The sequence below is a fragment of the Saccopteryx leptura genome, chromosome 2 (assembly GCF_036850995.1).
Source record: "Saccopteryx leptura isolate mSacLep1 chromosome 2, mSacLep1_pri_phased_curated, whole genome shotgun sequence".
Taxonomy (NCBI): Eukaryota; Metazoa; Chordata; class Mammalia; order Chiroptera; family Emballonuridae; genus Saccopteryx; species Saccopteryx leptura.
In genome coordinates, this window is record NC_089504.1 from 383,695,118 (window position 1) to 383,714,601 (window position 19,484).

The window sequence follows — 19,484 nt, forward strand, 5'->3', positions numbered from 1 at the left end:
CATTTGAAAAATCACTGCCTGGAAATGGATGCTCTGGGCTTTTCCAACTCTAAGGGAAAAGGCATCTCATCTTACATTTCGCCACTTAAAAAACAACAAAAAACACACCACCACCACCCAAACCTTCAGACAGCTGATGAAGTGGCCAGCAGCCTCTCCTGCTATCTGTTGTAACTACAAAAGGAGAACAAGTGTGATTAGGTGGTTGAGGTGTGCCAGGAGCCAGCAGAGTGCTTTTTCCATACACATCATCTCACTGAACCTTTACGGTGAGTCCCTCGGTAGATGATTTCTATAGGTGATTTTTACAGATGAAAAAATAACTGTCCTTCATCAATTCTCAGGAATCTATTTTCCACAACATTCAACAGAAATGAAAGTGGGATCTTAAGTGGAAGCATTTCCTTCCTTCTTCGCGGCAGGTTAGCAAATGGTGCGCTCGCCATCGAGGCTGTCAGAGGGAATGAACTGCCTGGGCAGAGCAGGACCCAGGCTGGGACTGGGCTCTGTGTCCCTCAGGAGTTTGAGCCCAACCATCTCTCAAGGGGAGGCTCACCACACCTCTTAGCCCCACCCCCGCCTCACTCCAGACCGCCAGAACTTGGGAACATAAATCAACAACACTGTTATCCCACTGACTGGCCAGTGTCTACCCTGGACATTCCCACCAGGCTCAGGTTCATGGGTGTACAGAGGGCTGGCTGCAGGAGTCAGCCACATCTTCTCTGGGATGGCTGGACCGGGATGGCCAGCCCTGACCCAGATGAGCAAGGGGACAGCTGGGCAGATGAGTCCACAGGTCAGAACAAAACCTGACAAAAGCGATTCTCATGGCACCACCCAGGAGTGCTGTCCTATGGGGAAGCCTGAAAGTCTCCCCAAACAGTGAGTGCTATCACACTGCCAGTTCTCACCCTTTTTGTGGACCCACCCTCCCAGTGGTGAAGAGGAAAGTCCGCCATCCTTCACAACTCCAAGTCCTCCACGGATGAGACACTGATTTATGACTAATTCACTCCTTGGTCTGAGCTATACTCGGAACTAAGCATGCAGCTTGAAGCTGCCATGTCTCTTGGTCTGAGAGCAGGTGCATCTATTTTTCTTTTCAAATGAGGAAACAAACCAAAACAGAGTCGTAAACATCGTCCATCAGAATCAGAGAGGGGGCTAATCGTATGTGTTGAGTTAGGAGATGTACAGCAATGCTAATGGGTGGGAACCACCCACGGATGCCAGTCTGCAATGCTGTCTGGTTCCAGCAGTCCTCTGCAGTCTCAGAACAAGAACTGTGCTCCCGCTGGAGAAGCTGAGAACCCTGGCCCCAGAGAGCCTGATGGGGGCTTATTCCAGGCCCTGAAAGCCTGGTGGGTCTCAAGCACCTACACAGCAACCACTCCAACAGGCTTCCTACTGCACTTCCTGCTGAGGCCTCGGGGTCCCTGGGCAATAGGTATCCCTGTAAACTCCAAATTCCTCTGTGGTTCCCAGGGACATGTGTCAGCAGGCACAAGTCCAAGGACCACAGGCAGTGAAGGAATCCAACTGTGATCACAGCCCACCCTGCAGGTTCTCGGTCCTGCAGAGCCAGTGCACCCGCCAGTCCTAACCGCAGTCAGTCCTCCATCCACAGCTTGGATTTCAGGCTGCAGGCAGCGGGCGTGGCCATATGCCACAGCAGCCTTTTTCCAGCCTGCAGTCCCCTTCCTGGGGCCTGGCCAATCAGGCAGCAAAAATAATAAAGGGGAATTCAGCAGGGGGCTCACGGGGAAGAGGAGAGGCACATGGAAAAGCTGCAAGCCCCTCTTAGAGGTTGAAGGGTCCGACCTCCCATCCACCTGCCACTTTGGGGATCCACATATTTGTGGGAGGCTGAGGGTGGGACAGGCAGACCCTGGTTATGGGAAAGAAGCCAGAAGAGAAAGGGGTTTTGTTTCCTGTTAGCCTGAAATGAAAGGTCCCAAATCTGGACAGAAAGGCTGGACTCAGAAAGGAGTTGGGGACATACAGAGGGAGTAAGCTTCTCTCTTCCCAGCCCCAGAGGAGTGGCGTGGAGCTTCCAAAAGTTAAAAAAAAAAAAAAAAGAACAATGTCTACCAAAAGCCAAGTACTGTATGATCTCATTTGTATGAAACATCCAGAAAAGGAGAATCCAGAGAGGGAGAAAGCAGGTTAGTGGTGGCCAGGGCCGAGAGAAGGCACAGGAAGAGACTGCAACCATGTGCAGGCTTCCCTTTGGGCGTGATGAAAACGCTCTGGGCTGAGATGGCCGTGGTACTTGTGTCAACCAATTCTGTGACTCTACTGAAGACCACCAAATGGCACACCTAAGGTGGATGAACTACAGCAGGGGTCGGGAACCTATGGCTCGCAAGCCAGATGTGACTCTTTTGATGGCTGCATCTGGCTTGCAGACAAATCTTTAATAAAAAAATAAAGTTAAAAATATAAAACATTCTCATGTATTATAATCCACTCACTTTCTACCGCTCATGTTCATGGTTGCGGGAGGCTGGAGCCAGTCACAGCTGTCCTCCGGGACAACACCAAATTTTTATTGGATAATGCCTAACGTACATAGGTCGTTGGGAGGTCAGGAAGTAAACTTCCCTCCTTTTAATAAAGAAGTCAGCTAGCTAATTGCAGAAACCCTTTTGATGAAGAAGATGGCTAAAAGAAAAAAAGATGAGGAGTATCGTACTTTTCAGCAGAAATGGACAGAGGAATTCGCCTTTGTGGAGAGAGCAGGTTCTGCAGTGTGTTTAATATGCAATCGTAAAATTGCATCGATGAAATGGTCAAATATAAAGTGGCACTTCAACACATGCCATACTATATTTGCATCGAAATATCCAGCGGTGACAGCAGGAAGAAAGAATGTCAAGAGCTACTGTGCAGAGTGCAAGCTAGTCAGCAGCAACTCCGTGTTTGGACCCAACAAGGTGACTGGAATTCGGCTAGCTTTGCTGGTGTTTTAACAACTGTAAGAAACAGAAAGCCATTCACAGATGGGAAGTATGCCAAAACATTCATGCTTGATGTTGCCAATGAACTTTTTGACGACTTTTCGGATAAAGATAAGATAATCAAACAAATAAAAGACATGCCTCTGTCGACAAGAACTGTTCACGACTGTACCATCATTTTGGCAAATCAAATTGAGGCAACACAAGAGAAGGACATAAATGCAGCACCATTCTTTTCTCTCGCTTTGGATGAGTCAATAGACATAAGCCATTTATCCTAGTTCAGTGTGATTGCAAGGTATGCTGTCAGTGACACACTAAGTGAGGAAAGTCTTGCTGTTTTGCCTATGAAAGAGACAACAAGAGGGGAGAATTTATTCAAGTCTTTCACTGAGTTCACTAAAGAAAAAAATCTACCAATGGATAAACTTATTTCGGTGTGTACTGATGGTGCTCCGTGCATGGTGGGGAAAAACAGAGGATTCGTAGAGCTTCTTTGTGAACATGAAAAGAGACCCATCCTATGTTTTCACTGCATCCTACATCAGGAGGCGCTTTGTGCTCAGATGTGTGGCGAGCAGCTTGGTGAGGTGATGTCTCTGGTCATTCGGGTGGTCAACTTTACTGTTGCCCGAGCTTTAAATGATCACCAGTTTAAAACACTGCTGGATGAAGTTGGGAATAATTATCCTGGTCTGCTTCTGCACAGCAATGTGCGTTGGTTGTCAAGAGAGAAGGCGCTCAGCCGTTTTGCAGCTTGTCTGAGTGAAATCCGAACTTTTCTTGAAATAAAAACGTCGAGCATCCTGAGTTAGCTAACACTGAGTGGCTCCCGAAGTTCTACTATCTTGTGGACATGACTGAACATCTGAACCAGCTCAATGTGAAAATGCAAAGCGTTGGAAATACACAGTCTTATCCCTTCAACAAGCAGTGTTTGCATTTGAAAACAAGCTGGAACTCTTCATAGCCGACACTGAAACAGGTCGTTGACTACACTTTGAAAAACTAGGAGAGTTTAAAGATACATGCACAGCAAGTGACCCTGCTCAACATCTTGATCTCCAGCAGCTAGCGGGCTTCACATCTAATCTCCTGCAGTCGAAGTGTGCTTCGGAGAATTTCTTGAGTACACTTGTCTTTTTAAGTTCATCACTCATCCACACGAGTGTGCAGTGGACAGCACTGAGCTGAGTTATATCCCCGGTGTCCCCATCAGAGACTTTGAGCTACATGCTGCTGACCTGAAGGCCTCAGACATGTGGGTGAATAAGTTCAAGTCACTGAATGAAGATTTGGAAAGACTTGCACGACAGCAAGCAGAGTTGGCAAGCAAACACAAGTGGGGAGAAATGAAAAAACTTCAAACTGCGGACCAGCTGATTGTCAAAACTTGGAACGCGCTTCCCATCACATACCACACACTGCAGCGTGAGTATTGCTGTACTGACAATGTTTGGCTCTACGTATGCATGTGAGCAGTCTTTCTCACATCTAAAGAACGTTAAGACCAACCTACGATCACGTTTAACAGATGGAAGTCTCAACGCCTGCATGAAGCTTAACCTCACCACGTATCAACCAGACTACAAAGCCATCAGCAAAACCATGCAGCACCAGAAGTCACATTAATGGTAAGAAGTACTTTATTCATCATTGATTAGCAACAGCATAACAACGTTATTAAAAAGAATTCAGAGACTTATTGTACTTTAAAAATGTTGGTCTTACATAAAGTAAGACCTGTATTTAGTGTTAAACATATTGTATGACTCTCACGGAATTACATTTTAAAATATGTGGTGTTCATGGCTCTCTCAGCCAAAAAGGTTCCCAACCCCTGAACTACAGGATAAGTCATATCTCAATAAAGCTGTTAGAACAGAAAGGGCAGGGGCTGTTATCAACCCATCCATGTGATAAAATGCTCCTCAGGAATAAAAAGGAACAAGCTATCAATACATACAACAACTTGGATGAATCTCAAGAGCACTCTCTAAGTGAAAGAAGCCAGACCGAAAAGGCTACTCATTGTGGGATTTCATTTATTCAACACTCAACGTTCAGCAAAAGGTGAAACCACAGGGACAGAAAGTACTCAGTGGCTGCCAGGGGCTGCAGGTGGGAGAGATGTCTACAAGGGACACAGGTGACAGAACTTTCTGGAGCTGATGAACTCTCTGGGGTGGTGAAGCTTTTGGGGTGATGCACCTGCTGTGTATCTTAATTGTAGTGGTGGTTACACAATTTTGTCATAACGCACAGAACAGAACACCTTGATGTCTACAAGGGACCACAGGGACAGAAAGTACTCAGTGGCTGCCAGGGGCTGCAGGTGGGAGAGATGTCTACAAGGAACACAGGTGACAGAACTTTCTGGAGCTGATGAACTCTCTGGGGTGGTGAAGCTTTTGGGGTGATGCACCTGCTGTGTATCTTAATTGTAGTGGTGGTTACACAATTTTGTCATAACGCACAGAACAGAACACCTTGATGTCTACAAGGGACACAGGTGACAGAACTTTCTGGAGCTGATGAACTCTCTGGGGTGGTGAAGCTTTTGGGGTGATGCACCTGCTGTGTATCTTAATTGTAGTGGTGGTTACACAATTTTGTCATAACGCACAGAACAGAACACCAGAAAGAGTGACTTCTACAGTCTGTAAATTACATGTCAATGCACACACACCTCAATGTCATCATAGCATCCTTTGGACCTTTGGTATATTTTAAAAAAAGAACAGATTAATTGACAAGATATGTATTTTTTTACCCTCAATCTAGGATTTCATTTCTTTTTTTTTATACAGAGACAGACAGACAGGAATGGAGAGAGATGAGAAGCATTAATCATCAGTTTCTCGTTTGACACCTTAGTTGTTCATCGACTGCCTTCTCATATGTGCCCTGACTGTGTGGTTACAGCAGACCGAGTAACCCCTTGCTCAAGCCAGCAACCTTGGGTCCAAGCTGGTGAGCTTTGCTCAAACCAGATGAGCCCACGCTCAAGCTGACGACCTTGGGGTCTTGAACCTGGGTCCTCCGCATCCCGTTCCGACGCTCTATCCACTGTACCACCACCTGGTCAGGCTAGGATTTCATTTCTTAATGGATAAAAATTCCTGTGATTGGAAATTTGTTAAAAGAGTAAAAGAAATTGATTGAAAAACAAATAGCTGAAAAGAAAAACCTATAACTATGGGTGGGGAGACACTTTAACTGAACTTACTGTGGTCATTATTTTGCAACATATACATATATCAAATTAGTTATATATCTAAAACTAACAATGTTACATGTCAGTTATATCTCAATTAAAAATAAACAAGTAAAAAACCAAAGCTGAAGGAGAGGAACATAAAAATCTGATGTTAAAAGAACGGACCAATGAATTTGTGGACTCATATACTCAGCAGCATTATACACAATAGCCAGAGGTGGAGGCCATCCCAATGTCCATCAACAGAAGAATGGATAAGCAAATGCAGTGTACCCACACGGGGGAGTATTACTCAGGAGAGTCTGATCAATGCAACAATATGGATGAACTGTGAAGATAAGCTGAGTGAAATAGCCAGTTACAAAGAAGAAATACTGTATCATTCCACATATATAAGGTACCCAGAGCCATCAAATTCAGAGAAAGTGGAACGGTTGTCAGGGGCTGGGGAGTGGGGTGGAGAGCTGTTTAATGCGGACAGAGTATCTGTTTGGGAAGATGAAAAAGTTCTGAGGGTGGATGGTGGTGATGGTTGCACAACAGTGTGAGTGTACTTAACACTACTGAACTGTGTGCTTAAAAATGGTTAAGATGGTAATTTTTATGTCATCTGTATTTTACCACAATTAAAAACAACAACAAACCCTAAAACCCCAATAACTCTTCCCACAGTGGTAACTGACCACGCGTGCTCTTGCCTGACAAAGAAACCCTGACATCGCAGCCTTGGCTACAGCCTTCAAGCAACCACAGACCCTCCACGTCATGCAGACAGACACATGCGCAGGCGTGGGAGGACGGGCGCCGGAGAAGCACCAGCTGCTTCTCTCTGCTTTCCCAGCCAATGGATTCCAGACTAAGGTTCTTACAAGCATCGAGAGGGCCTGACAGAGGTTTCTGGACAGCTACCCACACCAGGCTTATGAGGAGTCAACTGAAGCATCAAGTGCCACAGACACTGACGTTCCTGCCTATTTATTTTGCACATGAACACAAAACACCCCTCTGTCTGGACTGGGGCTTACCAACAGAAGACTGTGAGCCAAGGAGCCAAAATGAAGGTGAGTACAGGTGGGTACATCTGCCTCAGCTAGAGCAAGACTGTCACCTGGGGGAGAAGCTCGGTCCAGAAAAAGTCCAGGAGCCCACGGTGGCCTGGGCACGCTGAGAGGTAGGGCATAGAGCTGGCAGGGTGGACTCTCACACCTCACCCTCATCTCATCCTCCATGCAGGTAGCACCAGACCACCCCACCTCATCACCAGCCAGTCCTTTGCCCCAACGCCATGCTCTGGCTGTTGAACCCTGCAGCAAGCTATGCCATCCCACTCCTCCATGCCTCTAATGCACAGAATGTTTCCTCCTTCTCCTCTACTCCCTCCCCTCACAATACCCTAGCATATTCTTCATTTGAGTCCATTCAAGACCCAGCTAACGGGCTACCTTCTTTGAACTAACACAGCATAATTAGTCACTTCTCAGTGTCCATTTGGCTGTCACCACCATCGCAGCACCCATTTGTCAGCTGCTATGAGTCTATGTGTTCCTTGGGGTCAAAGACTGTGTGAAAGCCTAAGCACAGGGCTTGGACCCCAGCAGGTAGTCCATGAACTTCAGATGAAGAGACGGATGGATGGATGGTTGGATGATGGATGGATGATGGGTGAATGAATAAATGAAAGAATAAATGAATGAATGGATGGATGTCTGGATGGGCTGATGATGAATGAATGATGGATGATGCTACAGACTGAGTTTATGAAACCTAACTCCCAATGTGATAGCATTAGGGAGTAGACCTTTGGGAAGTAATTAGGTCATAAGGGTGGAGCCCTCATGAATGGGATAGGGCCCTAATAAAAGAGATCCCAAGAGCTCTGTCCCTTCTTCCTTCTGCCATGTGAGGACACAATGAGAAAATGGCCATCTAATGAACCAGAAAACGAGCCCTCACCAAATCTGCCGGCACCTTGATCATGGTCCCCTAGCCTTCAAAGCAGTGAGAAATAAAACTGTTGTTTATAGGCACACAGTCTGTGCTATTCTGGTGTAGCAGCCCCACTGAACTAAGGCAGATGGCTGGATGAATGATGGATGGCCAGACATTATAGATAGTCGGATGAATGGTTGACAGACGGATGGAGTAGCTTAGGTATGGCTGCTGCCTCTTAGGCACATCTGCTGCTAGGAAACAGGTGAGCAGGATTTACTCACATATTGGGGGCTTGAGGAAGATTCAGGATTCCAACACTTTGTTCTCTCAAGATGGAGGGTATATTTTTAGAGCTTTAATCAACTAATGGCTTTTTTTTAATTTTATTTATTCATTTTAGAGAGGAGAGAGAAAGGGAGAGACAGAGACAGAGAGGGAGAGAGAGAGGAGAGAGAGACAGAGAGAGAAGGTGGGGAGGAGCTGGAAGCATCAACTCCCATATGTGCCTTGACCAGGCAAGCCCAGGGTTTCGAACCGGCGACTTCAGCATTTCCAGGTCGACGCTTTATCCACTGCGTCATCACAGGTCAGGCAACTAATGGCTTTTTAAAAAAAAAACTTTTCATTATGAGAAATTTCAGACACATACAAAATAGACAACACAGCATCATGAGTACCCACATCCCGTTAGCCAGCTTCAATGAGTATTAACCTGTAGCTGTCCTTGTTTCAGGGGATCAACAGTCAATGCTGGGAGCAGCAGGGTGCACGGGAGAGGACTGGGCCTTGTTAACCAGGAGGTCACCTCCCACCCCAGCTCCAGCACCTGCAGCAACGTCCTGGAGGCAAGAGCCCTCAGGAGGAGAGAAAGACTCACACTATCCACCTCAGGTCCCATGGGGAATCGTGTGAGCTCCTGAACACGGATGTAAGACACCCAAACACAGCTCCACCACCTCATTTCCTAATCACCAGGAATTAGGAGGCAGCTCTCTGCAGAACAGGGATCAGCAGGGCCCATGGCCAAATCCAGCCATCACTACCTGTTTTTGTGTGACTAGGGATCTGAGAATGGTTTTAAATGATTACATTTGAAATGGTTATATAAGTACTTACCCAAGAGCCTTGACTTCAATTCTCTGCCACAAAACATAAATTAGTTACTATCTGGCCCTTTAAGAAAAGGTCTGCCAAACCCAATACTGCAGAAAAAAAAGCAGAGGCTCAAATAACGCCTTTGGTTTCAAGCCAGAGTCTGCCACGGAAGCTGCTTACCCTTCTGAGCTCCTATGTCTGAGCATCAGCGTGGCAGGCACCACCTAGCTCCCCACAGGGTGCAGTGGGGCTCTGATCCCGGAAGGCACATGGGATCCCGTGACAAAGTATAAAGCTAAACCCAAGTGCAAATTTCCAGTAAAGGGTTGGGGAGGGTCTCTCTCCTGCAATACCACAACAGAAGGAACACAAGAACACTCTGGGGTCCTTGGGAGTCAAAGTGCACAGGAAGCCAAGCCTGCCAGAAGGAAAGTTCTCAAGGAAAGTGCAGGCTGCTCTGAGGCATCCTCGTCTATGGGTGTACAGATGGTCAGCACAGACTCCTTCCTGTCCTCATGCCCGCCAGACTGACCAACCCAACCCTGGGGCTAACCAGCTCCGCTGGCACTGGGAATGTCAGAGAGCTTCTGCTGTAGGACATGAGCCTCGGACTGATCACAAGTGGGGCCTTCACAAGGCAGCAGGCTGCTAGAGGACCGGTCATCTGTGACGAAGGTAAACGATGGTCCCAAGGTACCGACGTCCCTCCGACACCACAACATAGGGATGCATGCAGGCAACACCATGCACATGAGCCTGCTTATCTCAGCACGAGTTTCTGCACAGCGTTCTGACCACACAGAGCTGCTCTGGCTGGCTAGGTACCAACTGGCATGCCCAGGCCTCCCCCTGACAACTACCTGCCTGGACGCCATCACCTCTGCCCTGGCAGATGCCTTTCTGCTGCCCATGCTCTGCATTTCAGCACACTGCCCAGGTAACACCTGCATGCTTCTGAGCATCTGTGCCAGCCCTGGGGGCTGGTCCAAGGACCTGAGGGGTTTGCTGACCCCTGTCCCTGGCTAGTGGGGCAGTAAAGGAAGATGTCAAATCAACCAGCAAAGCAGCATTCTGGTTCCTATTAAACTTGCACACAGAGCCAAACCCACCCCCTGGCCCACCACAGCTCTCCAGACCCCAGGCACTAGAGGCAGCCAAACCCAATCAGGGTTTTGCACAAAGACTGCTTCAGGATACTTGCCAATTAGGTCTTCCAAGTAATTTTCTGGGAAGTCAGGGTGACATAATTTAATTTGGAATCAAGAAACTAAAGGGATCTAAAAGACGCTACTGTGTGGCTTCCTAATTTACAGGTGGGCATTCAGGGGCCCAGGGAGTGTAAATAATTCACCTAGCATCAGCATGGTAGCCGACAGCATGGCCAAGACGGGCAACACAGAGCAGGAAAAGGAAACAGCATGAGCCCCAGCTCTATAAATCCATAATCGGGGGATGGCAGAGAATCCTGAACTGCTGGCTCCCAGATACACTGAGTACTAAAACAATTAGATGGATGCCCACTGCAGTGTGAGACAATTGATCACTGCCAGAGAAATATCCATTCCTCTCTTTTCTTCCCTGAGCCTGTTACACCATGCAGCCCTCCCTCCAAATGCAGCCTTGCTGTATCTGCCCGCACCTCCAACCTACACAACCACACAACCTACATGCTGCCAGCCCTCAGGCACAGTGAGGTGTTTGATCTGACAAACCTCACAATGTCCTGCTGTCCTGGCCTGGCTTCTGCCCGTCTGCAGGCTGAGTGCAGCCATGTATGGCCTCTCTCCCTTCTATAAGACCTCTTTTCCACCACAGCATTCAGTCTCCTTTGAGCTTCCCTTCAAGCCAGGTAGGACTCCATAGGCCAGAATTAACTGGACGACGCTACCTAGCAAACTGAATCCACAATCAGAATGCACAGAAAAAAAGCCACAGCCCGGGCTGCTTGGCTCATTGGTAGAGTGTCGGCCCAGTGTGTGGAAGTCCTGGGTTTGATTTCTGGCCAGGGTACACAGGAGAAGTGCCCATCTGGTTCTCTACCCTTCCCCCTCTCCTTTCTCTCTATCTCTCTTCCCCTCCCGCAGCCAAGGCTCCATTGGAGAAAAGTTGGCCCAGGCGCTGAGGATGGCTCCATGGCCTCTACCTCAGGCACTAGAATGGCTCCAGTTGCAATGGAGCAATGCCCCAGATGGGCAGAGCATTGCCCCCTAGTGGGCTTGCCAGGTGGATACTGGTCGGGTGCATGCAGAAGTCTGTCTCTCTGCCTCCCCACTTCTCACTTCAGAAGAGAGAAAAAAAAAGCCACAACACTTTCAGATTTAGTTACAAGCTGTCCAGAACAGCAATAAACTAGCAAGTTTCATGATAAACAAGGGGACAGGGAGTACCAAGCACCATAGAACTGACAATAAACTGTCATGCAGCCAATAATCTTAGGGATCTTCCCAAATTAGAGACTGGATCTGTGTGGCCCCAGCTTGGGGCCTCTCCAGTTTCTGAGGTCATCAAGGAATGGGAAGTTACAGTGGGACCCAGCTTAGAGAAGACACCTCCTAAAGCAAACCTTAGCCTCAGCTCCTGCTTGTCCAGACAAAAACCCTAGGTCGTAATTTGGGATTTGGAGGAGGCAAGGCCATACCCAGCTCAGCCTTTTTATCACTTGATGGAACCACTTTGGTAAAGTCTTGCAAAAAGAATAAGAGCAAAAAAGAAGTCAAAGAAGAACAGAAGATTAATTGTGAACTAAGGGGAAACTGGAAGGATATTTCTGGAAGGTCATTTGACAATGGATATCAAAGGTCTTAAAACCAGCCACACCCCTGGGTGAATCCACTGACAGATGTCCACTCTGGTGGAGAGAGGCTGGAATGCAAACAAAGCCCATATAAAAAAGATGTTCACTGTATATAATGAATCTACTGAATGGTACACTTAAAGCAGAATGTGGTAAATATAAACAATGGAATATTACTCAGCCTTAAAAAAGGAAGGAAATTCTGATACATGCTACACCACGGATGAACCTCAAGAACATCATGCTAAATGAAATAAGACAGTAAGTAATACTGTGTGATTCCACTGATATGTGAGGTACCCAGAATAGATAAATTCATCGAGACAAAGTAAAATGGTGGTTGCCAAGGGCTGGGGTGGAGGGGATGGGGAGTTATTGCTTCATGAGTATTGAGTTTCAGTTCTGCAAAACGAAGAAAGTTCTGGAGCTGGATGGCGGTGATGATTGCACAACAATGTGACCGTATTTAATGTTACTGGACAATAAGAAATGGTTAAAAGGGTAACTTTTATGTTACATATATTTTACCAGTTTTAAAAAATTAATAATGCAACACCTGTATATCAAAAACTACTAACTTGCACACTTTAACCACCTACATACAGTAAACACCTTAAAATATCCAACAAAATTTATTAAAATTAGATCAGTTAAACTATAACTCTTTTATAAAGTAATATTGTGGCCATTAAAAATGTTTACAAACTAAAAAAAAAATATGTTAAACTATTTAGTAAAACAAGAAAATGCTCCTGTTAATTGACAAAAAAAGCAGGACAATCTAGAACCAAGTAAAGGGACTATCTAGAACCAAGTAAAATTCTGTCGCTCCGAAGCTGCTCTTTTGAGATACTGATTTTAAGCTATTTATTAAGAAATAAGACTCAGAAGAAACTTTTGGACTCTCCCCCCCTTTCCTGCCCAAGAGATTCAACAGGGAAACCTGGTTTGGGAAGGAGCTTTGGCTTAATCACCTTAAGAACATTCCCTCAAGCAGGAGGACTCCAAGCCTGTTAGCAAAATACCTCCTGTGTCCCACTATTTCTGAGTCACCTAGCAAGAATCCCCCCCCCCCCCCACGTGTGTTCTGCTCATCCTCAACTCCCTGTAAATTGCCCATCTCACTTCTGAAATCTAATACCCTCCCCCCTTCTCCTTGGTCCAAAAGGTCTTACATACCCCATGCTGCCTTACTGTCTTTGGAGTTTTCATGCCTGTGTGAATTTTCCATGAACATATATTAAGTTTTGATTTCCTCCTGATAATCTGTCTCTGTTAATTTGATTATCAGCCTAGCCAGAAGAACGTAGAAGGTGGAAGGAAAAGTATTAATATTTTTTTAGCTTCCAAAACAGGAAGATCTCTGCTACATAAAATGATTATGAGTATGATTTTATATAAAGTCATAAAGAAGAGAAAACCTTAACAGGGAGCAGAAACCTGTCTCCCTGAGCTTCTAGTCATTAACAACAAACCACCAGCCTTTCAGATACGACCCAAAAGAAACCCATTCCCTCTTCTATATGGCGACCAGGCAAAACCCACAGTCAGAGCCCCAGAGCCATGGATTCCCTGAAGTAAAGGTGCTCAACTCTGGTTGCAGGGGAAATCACCCAAGGAGGTCTTCAAAAACCTAGGCTCTCTCAGAGGAGGAAATCAAACAGTCACGTGTGAAATGCCTAGGAAAAGGGGCAGCCTCGGAGCTGGGAGCAGCTGATAGCCAGCAAGCAAACACCTCAGTCCTCCTACCACCAGGAACTGGATTCTGCCAACAACCTGAATGAGCTCAGAAGGGGACAAGAGCACCTGAAGTGAGGCAGGCCTGGCTGACACTGACCAGCCATGGCAGACCCTAAGCAGAGGTGCCAGCTGTGCCATGCTCACTCTGTTGATTCATGGAAATTGAAAATTTAAAAATATAAACAATAAAAGCCTCACCAATCAAATTCTCCTGGAGTGAGTGACCAGCCAAGTGTGTCTGTGTGTGTGATTTTTTTTTAAACCACAGCAGAAACTATCATCCACATGAGCAGTCAGGATGGAGACCTGTAGCCTTCCATGTCTGCCAGGTCAAGCACTCCCATTTCCCATAACCACTCTGCTGACAATCTTTGGGCTTAGCGGCACTGAGCAGAGAAAAGCTATGGCCTCCAAGAGCTTAGACACTTCCATGGACACCAGGTAATACCTGGGCTGCTAATGTCACGTGCTGTCCTGCTGACACAAAAGCAGTCCCAGTCAGATGAAAACCCTCAGACCTTTCCCGAATGAACCACAGACCAGACCAGCATTTAAAAAGCCCCCTCGAAGCTTCAAAACAAAACAGCTCTAAAAGGGAACAGCTAAGGACGATCCATGAGTCCTGACCCACTGCCCCTGGCTAGTCTGTGCACTCCAGAGCCTGAGCACAGGGCTGGTGTGGGTGTCTGAGCTCACGCCGTGATGCCTGCAGATCCAAGGATGACCCCACCAGAAAGTCTTGCCTTGGCTTTTGATGTCCAAGGTCTTATTAACAGTCATGCCCTGTCATGTCCCGTCTTAGAATTCCATAAACATAAAGTGACCCTCCTCCCTTAGGAATGACTGATTAGCTCACATACTTGAGGGAGCTCAGTGCTTTGAAGGCTGGGAAGGAGAGAAAAAGAAACATCCATTTTCAATTCTTCTTCCAAATGTATCCCCTATACTAATGGGGCGACCAGGCAGGGCACTGGTTCTGGTGGCCAAGTACCCACCCCAACAGCTGACTATGACAGCTTGTACCTGCAAATTAGGGAGCAGGCCCCTTACTGGCTTTCTGGGGACCTGGCTGCCCAGCCCAACACAGTGGACACTCCACAAGAAAGCCCCATGCTTCCTGAGCAGTTAGGACCAAGTGCCTCTCCCAGACAGCCAATGGGCTGGGTCTCAGTCCATTAACCTTCCCAGACTTCCTTGCCAGAGTTGCTAGAACCCGACACTGCACACTTCACGGGGATAAATAAAGCCAGCCCAGGGCTCACAGGGCTGGGAAGCCAGGAGAGGACAAAGGTGTGCTGGGACCAAGTCTCCCACACTTCCTCACACACCCCTTTCTGGAGCCCCACACACCTTCTAGAGCCTACACGGCCCTTTCTGGGTCCTTGCTCACTCTTCCGCAGAGAAGAGCCTGCTGTAGGGACTCACGCCATGTGGCCGCTAAAGAAACACCACAGGAGAGGAAACCAGGCTTATGTTAATAATGTAATTATGTTAATAATTACAGATTTTTTAGGGCTAAATTCTAGCTGCTTTAAGAATGAAGACAGGCCCATCTGACTGACCCATGACAAGGTAGTGGTCAACATGGCCTCCCTACCTGGCACACATGAACCCACCCAAGTGCACAGTAGGTCTCAGACCTCAACCATTACAGATCCATGGGGTCCCAAAGCCAGGCGCCACATCTGACACCCCATCAGCACAGGGCTCCCCACTGCCTTCCTCTTCACCAACCCTCTGCCTCCAGCCGCGGGGACTCTACTCCTACAGCCACACTTTCAATCCCCTGGCCCACCATGACCCTATGTGCTAGTCACAGGGCAGACCTCCCTGTCCCCTCTAACCTTCTCTGGGGCCCCCACCCTGGGACTCCTGACTCTGCTTTCTGGTCTAACTGCCACCGTCATCTCTCTTTCTTCCTAATCATCTCCCCACTCACTCAACTCCCTACCCCCAGGGCCCCAGTGATCCATGTCAACGCCCTTGAAACATGGCCACCTGCTCACCAGGCCCTTGTGACCAGACTCCTGCAAACCCATATCACTACTGGCCCATAGTAGTAACCTGACCACTCCTATGTTGGGGCCATCAATCTCCTTACAAGACCCACACATACTTGAATCACCTCCCTGGAGCCCTACTTGAACCATCCACCCCCAGGGACACTGTCCCAATGGTCACCTCCTTGGCACTCACTGTCCAGGTCACTTCTCCAGCAGATGGGAACCTGGCCCTGCCCCGGGAACTGAGCAGTCCCACAGGTGGCCACTCAGGGGGCACTTAGATCTCCAATCCTCAACCCCTGGCCACAAACACATCCTCTCAGCTCCCCGCTGCCAGAATTCTGGACGCCGTGCTCTGCACACAGCACTAGTTTCTCCTTCATCCACATGCAGCCTTTTCCATGGTCTCCCAGGGGTCACTTCCCTTTGTCCTTTCTGCAATACACACACCCCACCACCCTTCCCACCTCCTTGTCCCAGATGCCTCCTCTCTCTCACATGACCCCCAAATATGCAAGGCCCTAGGCCTGCTCCAGCCCTCCTCCCCCCACACAGCCCCTCCCCTGTTCCTGTCCCCCTCTTCCTTCTCAGACTGGCTTTCTCCCAGAGACCACATCCTGCTGCCCACCCTGAGGCCCTCTGGCACAGCCCTTATCATCCCCAGGCTCACCTTTCTCTTCAGTCTCCCCCTACCAGTCCGCTCACTAGTGTCCCTTCCTTCCTCCTCCCACCCCCACCTCACTCCCACCAGGCCATCTCACACACCATGGCTGGAAGGCCAGACGCACCTGCCTGAGGCACGGCTCCAAAGGCGCCCTCCCCCTGCTCAACAACCCTCAGTGGCGTCTATCACTGCCCAAGGAAACACAACTCTTCCTCTGCCTGACTCCTGGGGCCTACACAGCAGGACCCCAACTCTCCTATCCTCCTCCACCCCCCCATAGTTTATACCAGGTTCTCCAACCAAGCAGATCCTGCTGTTTCTTGACCATGCTGAAACTGGCCAGCCTCTGGGGTCTCGCCCACTCCTGACTCTGTGTGGAACACGCCTCTCCCCCTTCCCCTAAGCCGCGGGACAGAGGTGAGGCTGCCCTCACTGCGCACTCCAGGTCTGCCCCATGCTGCGGCATTTTAGGAGCCTTCTCGCCCCTGCTCCCACCCTGGTCCTCAGGCCCCCCCAACCTAGTTAAGGGCTGAGTCCAAACCATCTCTTTATTTCCTAGAACATCGGGAGGGACAACCTGTCTTAAAGAACAGAGCCATGTTTTCCCGTCAACTCTGCCCCTTATGAAACACTGAACAGTTACTGCTACTAATTCTACCCTTAAAAATGGTTAAGCTGGTAAATTCTATGTTATGTACAATTTTTCCCACAATAAAGAAAAACAAATACTGAAAAGAAGGGAGAGTGAGGCGGGCTCAGACGGATCCTGGTGCCGCGGGAAGTGGCTGATGAGCAGGGAGCTCATCGTCCTCGTCTTTCCACAGTCATGGAAATCTGAAAATGGCTACTTTTTTAAACGAAGAAAGCACCTGTCAAATATGTTTCCGGTAACAATACAATGCCTGCAAACACAAAAGCAGCCACATTCACAGCCACATTCCTGACGGAGAAGGCTGAATGCTTTCAGAAGTCAACAATCCTAAGTGAGTGACATTTTCTGGTAGAAAGTTTAAGATTTGGGCAATGACGAATACTGCTTTGGCACGCACCCGCTCATGCACACACCAGAGGGTGAACATGCTGTGCTAAGCGTTCGCCTAAGATCACTCACAAGTCAGGTCACCAAGACTTCCAGCCACAGGATGACTCTGAGCCCAGCACAGTGACCTCAGTGCCTCCCAAGAGGACAGGACAGGTGGACATGGCTTCTCTGGCCCAGCCTGTGCGTCCGACTCACATCACAGTCACTCCATGACATCAGGAAGGGCCACGGGACAAGATCACCCTCCCTATTCAACTAGAAACAAGTACAAACAAGCCCCATGGGTGACCTCGAGTCCTTTACCTCGGACAACTCAGCTTTGGGGGTTCCCGCTGCTCCTCCATGGGGACTCCTATGCGGAACGGCAGTCTGTAAAATGTAGCGTGCTCCTCAATGTGCCCCCTGCCCCTCTCCCCAGAGCAGAGGCTGCAGTCAGCTCAGTCTTTTCATGGCTCCCTGTTCAACACCACCAGGTCTGACACTAAAATGCCAGAGGAAGAAACCTTGAAGATGTCAGGCTCAGTGAAACAAGCCAGGCGCCAAAGAAGAGTGCTGTGGGAGCCCATGGGTATGAGGCACTTGAGAGCAGTCAGATTCATAGAGAAAGGAGAGTGGTGGGTACCAGGGGCTGGAGGAGTGGGGAGTGAAGGGTTACTGCTTAATGGGGGCCGGGTTTCAGTTTGGGAAGATGAAAGAGTTCTGGAAATAGAAGGTGGTACATTTTATGTTATGTGTATTTCACCACAATAAAAGGGGGTAGGAGCCAGGACTCGGGGAAGGTCACAGCCTGAAAGTTCTCCGATGGAAAGGCCGGTCTCTGAACAAGCAGGTTTTGACGCACAGGCCTGATATGCGGAGGCACCGGATTGGAGGCTGAAATAAACTCCATCTCCCTGGCCTCATAGTGAACCCTACAACCTTGCAGCTGCCACCGCCCAAGGTCCTTCCCTGATGAAGAAGAGGCTCCACCAGGCCCTCCACCCATGCCCTCTCAGGCCCCCACGCCCAGATAGGTCTAACAAGGACTCCCAGGAGCCAGCAGAGAGCGCCCAAGAACAATCAGGGCAGAATCATCTGTATTCGAGAGAGCCTCTGGAATGACACCCGGCCGCAAAGATGAACTAAGTCCTGACGTGGGCTACAGCATAGATGATCTCCGAATGCCTTCCTCTATGTGAAGGAAGCCAGACACCAAAGGCCACAGGTTCTATGATTCCATTCACATGTAATGTCCAGAGAAGGCAAATCTACAGAGAGAGAACAGCAGCAGGTGCCAAGGGCTGGGGGAGAGGGAGTCATGGCTGAAAGAAGCAGTTTCCTTCTGAGGTGATAAAAATGCTCTAACATTAGACAGGAGTAATGAATACCTAATTCTGAATATGCTAAGGAACATCGGTTTATACACTTGAAATGAGCAAATTCTACAGCGTAGAAAAGCTGGGGTTTTTTGTTGTTGTTTTTTTTTTTTTTGTATTTTTCTGAAGTTGGAAACGGGGAGGCAGTCAGACAGACTCCCACATGCGCCCGACTGGGATCCACCCGGCATGCCCACCAGGGGGCGATGCTCTGCCCATCTGGGGCGTTGCTCTGTTGCAACCAGAGCCATTCTAGCACCTGAGGCAGAGACCATGGAGCCATCCTCAGCGCCCGGGCCAACAACTTTGCTCCAATGGAGCCTTGGCTGCAGGAGGGGAAGAGAGAGACAGAGAAGAAGGAGAGGGGGAGGGGTGGAGAAGCAGATGGGTGCTTCTTCTGTGTGCCCTGGCCGGGAATCGAACCCGGGACCCCTGCACGCCAGGCCGACGCTCTACCACTGAGCCAACTGGCCAGGGCCCTCAGTAAAGCTGCTTTAAAAACACCATGAAGACTATACTTTCAGGGATCATTTCTATAGTTTGTTACTGAAAACACCATGAACACTCAGGAACATAGCTGTAAGTCAAGGACACCAGAGAATCACTTGTCCATCAACACCTAGGCACCAGACAGGATGGGAACTGCACTTACCTCTAGGTCTCCAAGCAAAAGGCT

At 48.4% G+C, this 19,484-nt stretch overlaps 1 protein-coding gene and 1 pseudogene across 2 annotated transcripts in view; one reads left to right on the forward strand and one right to left on the reverse strand.

Annotated features, from left to right (window-relative positions):
• BCR (BCR activator of RhoGEF and GTPase) overlaps positions 1–19,484 on the reverse strand; it is a 119,695-nt gene that overhangs the window by 88,686 nt on the left and 11,525 nt on the right. The window lies entirely within an intron of this gene.
• On the forward strand, positions 19,317–19,393 carry LOC136396351 (small nucleolar RNA U3; annotated as a pseudogene).